Genomic DNA, 9,497 nt, shown 5'->3' with positions numbered 1-9,497 from the left:
AGGAACCTGAGGTCTCAGAGGAGGTCGTCCTGGTCTTTGAGACATATCTGATTATCAAAATGGTTAGAATACCAAATCATCAAATTAATCTCAGTCCTTCTCTGATCATCTTACCTCTGATCAAGACTCGGTTCTGATTCAATCTTAAATAAATAATCACAATCTTCAAATAAAACATGCTTCCAATCAACTCAGATAATCAGGTAGCATGTCATAATTCATCAGGATACATGCCTCTATCAATTCAGATATTCCAATAAGCATGCATCTTTAATCATCGTAATTATATTTTCAAATAAAATAAATACAACATCTTGTAATAAATACTTGAAAGTAAATCATGCTAGCATTTAAAACATGTAATTCAATCATGTAATTAATCGTAGCATAATCACATAAATAAGTAAGGCAGAAGACTCGATCTACCCCACTCATTGTCTATCTAAGTCCAGAATTTTCTTGCTCTGATACCACCTGTTGTGACGACCCGAGTTCTAATCTCTCATAATCAATTAATCAACAATAATAGACAATATGTAGTGACCCTTACCCGGATCACCTACTAAACAGAACTTATGAATGCAATTAACTTAATTAAACAGATATCAGAATAAAACTGCGGAATCCAAATAACATTATCCAATCCCAAGTAAAGGAATCTGTAATTATCCAATAATATACAACCAAATCGAATAGCTGTATAAAACCCAACAACAGTAATAAAACCTAGACGAAGCTCCAGCTGGCCAACCACTGACTAGCCCCTCCTGGATCCACCCTCCTCGTCCAATCGCAAACCTGCCCCATGGAATAGGGTGTCCAGAAAAATACAGAGTACGAGACGTGAGCATAAAACGCTCAGTGCGAGAGTATGAGTATACATGCATGCAAAGTGAACTCCCTATAGACTCGAGGTCAAGGATCAGATAACAGAGACAGACCGGGCCCTGGTATGTAGCACGCTATGCCGTCGCTTCAGGAGGTGGCTCCCATACCGAGATAACCGTGGAAACGCCGGACCCAAATCGATGGAAGTCCATCCACTAACAGGATAGGGTACAACCCTACTACAGACATCTCGAAGGAGATACAGCAAGATGCAAATGAATGCAGCATAATATCATGGCATATAAATCATGCAGTCACATAATACATGCATACTCAGTCAGGATATCTCGAACAGTACTTTCGTACCTCAAAACAGTGCAAGCTCTACCAACTCTAGGTCCACGCCTATAGTCTGCTTTACACTGCCAAATGATACCACTATCATCAAAGTGCTCTAAAAGCCTTAACTAAGCTATTGCATACTCCTAAATATTTATAGGGAGCAAAAGCTATACCTTCGTCCGTCGTTAGCCCTTTGATGTCGATGCCTCCAGAACTTGGGCACAACTCCGCTACGACTACCGAACGCCTCTCCGACCTCCGGACCAAGCCTAAGAAGACTAGAACAGCTCCAAAAGGACTAGAAAGGAAAGGAAAACTCGGAATTGGCAAATGAAAGTGAAGTCTCGGCCTTTTATTTATAGACAACGATCGGAACTTCCGATCCTTGATCGGAACGTCCGAACCTCGATCGGAACGTCCGATCCTGCCATCGGAGCTTCCAAAGATCCTGATCTGCCACGTGTCAAAATATCACTTGACGACTCCGGATAGGGGTGATCGGAGCCTCCGGTCCTGATCGGAGCTTCCGATCCAACCATACGTCATGCCTAAAGTAATAACATCGGTGCCTCCGATCGCTCATCGGAGCTTCCGATCCTGTTCGGAGCTTCCGATCCTGTTCGGAGCTTCCGATCGTGCCTTCGGAGCTTCCGATCCGTCCGATACCTAATTGAATTAATTAGCATTAATCCTTTAATTACTCAATTAGGGCACGGGCTACTACATTCTCCCCCACTTAAGATATTTCGTCCTCGAAATCAGATCTTAAGTATCGAACGCAAATACAGAAATCAGAAACATTCTTTATTCAAATCAAACGTTTACAGAGTTTGCAACTGAATACAACTTAAAGAATGAAATCAAAACAACTCAGGATGGTCTTTACGCATCCTGTCCTCAAGCTCCCAAGTAGCTTCCTCAGTGCCTCGGCGCTGCCACTGAACTAAAACCAAAGGAATGACTTTGTTCCGTAAAACCTTATCCTTAAAATCAAGGATGCGAAGAGGTTTCTCAACATAAGTCAAATCCTTGTCTACCTGAACCTCAGATCGCTGCAGAATATGAGATTCATCCGCCACATACCGTCGCAACAGAGATACGTGGAACACGTCGTGAATGCTGGATAGATGCGGTGGCAATGCTAGTCGATAAGCCAAATCGCCAATACTCTCCAAGATCTCAAACGGACCGATAAATCTGGGAGACAACTTGCCCTTAAGGCCAAATCTGAGAATCTTGCGGAAAGGTGACACTCTCAGAAACACTTTCTCCCCGACCTCGAACTGCAAAGGCCTACGCTTGATATTAGCATAACTGGCCTGACGATACTGTGTAGTCTTAATCCGTTTCTTGATCTGATCAACAATGTCTATCGCCTGCTGGATAAACTCCGGTCCTTCAGCCTGTCTCTCCCCCACTTCTTCCCAGAAGAGTGGAGTACGACAACGTCGCCCATACAATGCTTCAAAAGGTGCCATCCCAATACTAGTGTGATAGCTGTTGTTGTAAGCGAACTCGATCAACGGCAAATGATCCTGCCAGGCTGAACCAAAATCCATGACGCACGCTCTAAGCATATCCTCTAACGTACGGATAGTGCGCTCTGACTGACCATCAGTCTCCGGATGATAGGCTGTACTCAAACTGAGAGTAGTACCCATCGCACGCTAAACACTCCCCCAGAATCTAGAAGTAAACCTGGGGTCCCAATCGCTGACAATGCTCACAGGCACTCCATGAAGTCGGACGATCTCCTGAATGTACATCCGTGCCATGCGATCCACAGAGTACTCTCGGCTATAGGCAATGAAATGCGCTGATTTGGTGAGTCGGTCCACCACCACCCAGATAGCATCACAGTTCCTCGGGGATACCGGCAAATGGGTCACAAAGTCCATAGTGATAAACTCCCATTTCCATTCAGGAATAGGCAGACTGTGAAGCAATCCTCCAGGTCGTCGGTGCTCTGCCTTGACCTGTTGACACACCAAACATCTCGAAACAAACTGATAAACACTGCGTTTCATTCCCTTCCACCAGAAACGAGTACGTAGATCCTTGTACATCTTGTTGCTCCCAGGATGAATACTCAACTTAGTGCGATGCGCCTGAGACAAAATCTCCTCTCGCAACTCTTCATCCTGCGGAATCACAAGCCTACCAGACAAACACAGAAAGCCATCTGACTGATAATGAAATCCAGACGAGCTACCCTCGTTAGCTAGACGAGCTAAACGCTGGGTCTTCGAATCAGACATCTGAGCATCTCGGATCCGCGAGTACAAAGCTGGCTCAGATAATATCGCAAACATCTGGATACTCTGCATACCTTTCTTATGCTTGAAGGTAAAACCTGAAGTACAACAGTCACTGATCGCACTAGACATCGAACAAGTCTGAAGTGCGGATAGTCGCACCTTGCGACTCAAAGCATCAGCGGTGAGATTAGCAGCTCCCGGATGGTACTTAATCTCGCAATCATAGTCCTTAAGCAAGTCCATCCAACGTCTCTGCCTCATGTTCAACTCCGCCTGCGTGAACAAATATTTGAGACTCTTATGGTCGGTGAAGATCTCAAATTTCTCGCCATACAGATAATGACGCCAGATCTTCAAAGCGAACACAATGACTGCCAATTCCAAATCATGGACTGGGTAGTTTTCCTCGTGAAGCTTCAGCTGTCTACAAGCGTATGCGATCACATGCCCATTCTGAGTCAGGACACAACCTAACCCCTGAAGAGAAGCATCCGTGTAAACTACATACCCTCCAGATCCTGACGGTAATGCTAACACCGGCGCAGAAGTCAACCGCCGTCGAAGCTCACGGAAATTCTCCTCACACTCAGAGGACCACTCAAAATCCACACCCTTGCGGGTAAGCTGCGTCAACGGTCGAGCTAACTGAGAGAAGTTCAGAATGAAGCGACGATAATACCCTGCTAGACCCAGAAAACTACGGATCTCAGCAACTGTCGTCGGACGCGACCAATTAAGTACCGCTTCAATCTTGCTTGGATCAACAAAAATCCCCTCCCTGGATATGATATGGCCAAGAAAGACCACTCTATCCATCCAGAACTCACACTTGCTCAGCTTGGTGTACAATTGCTCATCTCGAAGAGTCTGCAGTATCAACCGCAAGTGAGAAACATGCTCTTCCGTATTACGCGAATAAACCAGGATGTCGTCAATGAAGACCACGACAAACTTGTCCAAATACTCCCTGAAGACACGGTTCATCAAATCCATGAATATAGCCGGCGCATTAGTCAAACCAAATGGCATCACTAGGAACTCGTAATGCCCATAGCGAGTACGGAATGCAGTCTTGGCTACGTCCTGATCACGGACTCTCAACTGATGATACCCAGATCTCAAGTCAATCTTGGAGTAAACTGACGTGCCCTGCAGCTGATCAAACAAGTCATCAATGCGAGGCAACGGATACTTGTTCTTCACAGTCACTCGATTCAGCTGCCGATAGTCAATGCACAGCCGCATCGACCCATCCTTCTTCTTTACGAAGAGAACAGGAGCTCCCCAAGGAGATACACTAGGACGAATGTACCCCTTGTCCAAAAGATCCTGTAGCTGATTCTTCAACTCACGCATCTCTGACGGAGCCAGACGATACGGTGCTCTAGAAATAGGCGAAGTACCCGGCATCAACTCTATGCCAAACTCGACTTCCCTAGTAGGAGGAAAACCCGGAATCTCATCAGGAAACACATCTGGAAATTCATCCACAACAGGAATTCTCTCTATCCCAATACTCTCAGCGGACAAATCAACTGCATAGATAAGGTAGCCTTCCCCGCCAGACTCCAGAGCTCGACAGGCTCTCAAAGCTGATACCAAAGGCATCGGGGGTCGCACTCCCTCACCATAGAAAAACCAACTCTCACTCCCTTCCGGATGAAAGCGTACTAATCTCTGATAGCAGTCCACTGAAGCTCGATAGGTATTCAACACATCTATTCCCAGAATGCAATCAAAGTCGTCCATCGCCAGGACCATGAGATTCGCCAACAGAACGTTCCCTTCGAACTCTAAAGGGCAACCCATCACTAGATGCTTAGCCAAAGCAGATTGGCCCGTCGGAGTAGAAACAGACATCACTACGTCTAGTGCAATGCATGGTAACTTATGCCTCTTAACAAAACGTGCAGAAATGAAAGAATGAGATGCACCAGTGTCAATAAGTACAAGAGCAGGTATACCATAAAGCATAAATGTACCTGCGATGACTTTCTCATTCTCCTCCACAGCCTGATCATGTCTCAGGGCAAACACCTGGCCAGAAGCTCATGGCCTCAAATGAGAGCTCCCAGCAGACTGTCCCTGCAACCTCTGCTGTACGGTAGCCTGAGAACCCGATCCTGAACTAGAACCAGAACCTCCTCCCCCAGACATTGGGCAATCTCTCCGGATATGACCAGTCTCTCCACAACGGAAACAAGCTCCAGAAGCTCTGCGGCACTTGTCGGATGGATGGTTCTTCCCACAGTGATCACACTTGTCCTTCTTACCATAACGGACAATACCTCCAGAACCAGAGGAAGAAGAAGATCCAGACTTCTTGAAAGTTTGGGCACGGGGACCCAAAGAACTAGTAGGCCTCGACTGAGGGAAAGACCTGTTCCGCCGAATGCTGTCCTCTGCCTGATGACAACGGCTCACCAAACCTTCGTAGGACATGTCGTCGCCAACCGCCACACGGTCATGGATCTCAGGGTTAAGGCCCTGAAGAAACAGATTATACTTCATCTCTGAGCTATCAGCAATCTCGGGGCAATAGGATAGCAGATCAAAGAACCTCTGCTGATACTCATCGATAGACATGGTTCCCTGTCGCAGACTCAGTAGCTCGCCTGCCTTCGACTGTCGGAGTGCAGGAGGAAAATACCGCTTTTGGAAAGCTGTGCGAAACTCGGCCCAGGTGGCCACTCCTCTTGCCGCAACAAAAGGTGTAGAAGTAAACCTCCACCACCTGCGCGCACGCCCATCCAGAAGATAGCCAAGGGTCTCCACCTTCTGCTAATCGGTGCATTGGAAAGCCTGAAAAGTCGTCTCCATGCGGTCTAACCAGTTCTTCGCATCCTCCGGAGACTCACCTCCAACTAAGGGCTTAGGACCCATAGCTAAGAATCGACGCACAGTGAAACGCTCGTCATCATGATGACGATGACGCCGTTCTCGACGAGGCTCCCGGTCGGCATCACCCCAACGCCCACCAACACTGCCATGAGAACTCTGGTCGTCACGATTTGACATCTACAAAAATACCTCAAGATGAGACTAAATCCCAAGAAATCTTTTGCATGCTCTGATACCATAAATGTAGTGACCCTTACCCGGATCACCTACTAAACAGAACTTATGAATGCAATTAACTTAATTAAACAGATATCAGAATAAAACTGCGGAATCCAAATAACATTATCCAATCCCAAGTAAAGGAATCTGTAATTATCCAATAATATACAACCAAATCGAATAGCTGTATAAAACCCAACAACAGTAATAAAACCTAGACGAAGCTCCAGCTGGCCAACCACTGACTAGCCCCTCCTGGATCCACCCTCCTCGTCCAATCGCAAACCTGCCCCATGGAATAGGGTGTCCAGAAAAATACAGAGTACGAGACGTGAGCATAAAACGCTCAGTGCGAGAGTATGAGTATACATGCATGCAAAGTGAACTCCCTATAGACTCGAGGTCAAGGATCAGATAACAGAGACAGACCGGGCCCTGGTATGTAGCACGCTGTGCCGTCGCTTCAGGAGGTGGCTCCCATACCGAGATAACCGTGGAAACGCCGGACCCAAATCGATGGAAGTCCATCCACTAACAGGATAGGGTACAACCCTACTACAGACATCTCGAAGGAGATACAGCAAGATGCAAATGAATGCAGCATAATATCATGGCATATAAATCATGCAGTCACATAATACATGCATACTCAGTCAGGATATCTCGAACAGTACTTTCGTACCTCAAAACAGTGCAAGCTCTACCAACTCTAGGTCCACGCCTATAGTCTGCTTTACACTGCCAAATGATACCACTATCATCAAAGTGCTCTAAAAGCCTTAACTAAGCTATTGCATACTCCTAAATATTTATAGGGAGCAAAAGCTATACCTTCGTCCGTCGTTAGCCCTTTGATGTCGATGCCTCCAGAACTTGGGCACAACTCCGCTACGACTACCGAACGCCTCTCCGACCTCCGGACCAAGCCTAAGAAGACTAGAACAGCTCCAAAAGGACTAGAAAGGAAAGGAAAACTCGGAATTGGCAAATGAAAGTGAAGTCTCGGCCTTCTATTTATAGACAACGATCGGAACTTCCGATCCTTGATCGGAACGTCCGAACCTCGATCGGAACGTCCGATCCTGCCATCGGAGCTTCCGAAGATCCTGATCTGCCATGTGTCAAAATATCACTTGACGACTCCGGATAGGGGTGATCGGAGCCTCCGGTCCTGATCGGAGCTTCCGATCCAACCACACGTCATGCCTGAAGTAATAACATCGGTGCCTCCGATCGCTCATCGGAGCTTCCGATCCTGTTCGGAGCTTCCGATCGTGCCTTCGGAGCTTCCGATCCGTCCGATACCTAATTGAATTAATTATCATTAATCCTTTAATTACTCAATTAGGGCACGAGCTACTACACAATAATCAATGTCTAAACAAAAGAATAAAAAAATTTTTTTTTTAAAAGAGTGAGCACCTCGCTCGATCGGTGAAAAACCACCGATCGAGCGAGCTCCTCAGCTCAACTCTCGGGTGCTAAGTATATGGTCTCGCTCGATCTGCAAATTTGCCAAAATTTGCAGATCGAGCGAGCCCTCTGTGATCACCCTTCTGTCCAGCAAAAAGAATGCCTCGCTCGATCGGTCATGTTCTACCGATCGAGCGAGCACAGGAACAGAAGCAAAAATCAGATAAAATTGCTGTCAAAATCGAGATCTATCATGCCATTTCACCTAGCATCAACTCCTAATGATTCCATACATAATCATAAACCAACAAGCATGCTAAACATGATAAAGTTGATAAGATGAAATCATCACAAAGCCTTAAAACATAATCATAAGGGCTCATAAACATGCAAGAAGCAATGTTATATCAACAAGAACAAGATACATCATGTTGTCTCAAGGATTACATAACATTTCAAATCCTATAAACATCAATAAGACAACAACTAGATCATTTACAAGTTTTGAAACAAGTAGCTAGAACATAATCATGTTTGGAACTCAATACAAACATCGACAGCTCACACAACTCATCTAACTCGGATCATCACGCTATTTCTTTCCATTCCTTGTTCTTCAAGTACGCCTTTGCCCGGTTCCACTCCCTTCTATTGCAATGACACATACAACAAAACAATAGCCGGATAACTCCGGTGAGAAATAGATTTCCCAGTAAAAGCGACTAAACATGCATAACAAACATATATCAAAATCATGATATAAAGTAAATACAATGCATGTTTTCAAAACAAGGTTCATTTCGTCATTCGTCGGTTGGGATCCCGAGAAGTAGATATCATAACTAATCCACAGACTCTCCCGATCGAGGTGGGGTTACTTATCTTCCTTCTCTAGACTTTGAAGCAATCATATATGCAAATCAGACGCTAGGCTAAAACAACCACCCAGGCCATACATATACAATCCCTCAAATCGTCTATTCGAACGTTTTCGTTCATTTCAAAATCAAGGAATAAGTCTTCAAGATGAATGCAACATATATCATCATCATAGCATTCATTATATCAAAAACTTATTCAACAACTCAAAGTAAAACACATAAGAGCAATTAAGCAAACAAGTATGTGATTTAAGGGAACTCGATATAAACCATATCGAGTTATAATTCCAATCAAATAATAGTCCACTTTTACCTTTCAAATGTGATGTGTAGGATGTCTTCTAGCTTGTCAAAGTCTGTACAAGATCAATCACCAAACTCATCTCAAAATCTGCTCCAATTCAATCCAAACTTCAACAAGACTTCAAGGCAAACTCTACCAACCTTGTTCTATTTTCTATCGGTTTCGGAGTCGGAATTCTCAAGTTGACTTGCCCTGTTTATGAACTAAAATCATAGCATAACAAGCAAGGAATCATCAGCTAAAACTTCAGCAACTTCTAAGTTCAAGAACAATAGCAAATCACTTCAAATCATAAGTTCGACGGCATATCGGTATAACTCGGCGATTCCGAACATATCTATACCATTTTTTACATTTCTATCAGATGTATATCAACTCAAACCCAATATATCAGCAGGTATATGGATCAAA

Source organism: Henckelia pumila, chromosome 1, assembly GCF_033568475.1.
Source record: "Henckelia pumila isolate YLH828 chromosome 1, ASM3356847v2, whole genome shotgun sequence".
Lineage (NCBI taxonomy): Eukaryota > Viridiplantae > Streptophyta > Magnoliopsida > Lamiales > Gesneriaceae > Henckelia > Henckelia pumila.
The sequence above is the reverse complement of the archived record's forward strand: the minus strand, read 5'-3'. Positions refer to the sequence as shown.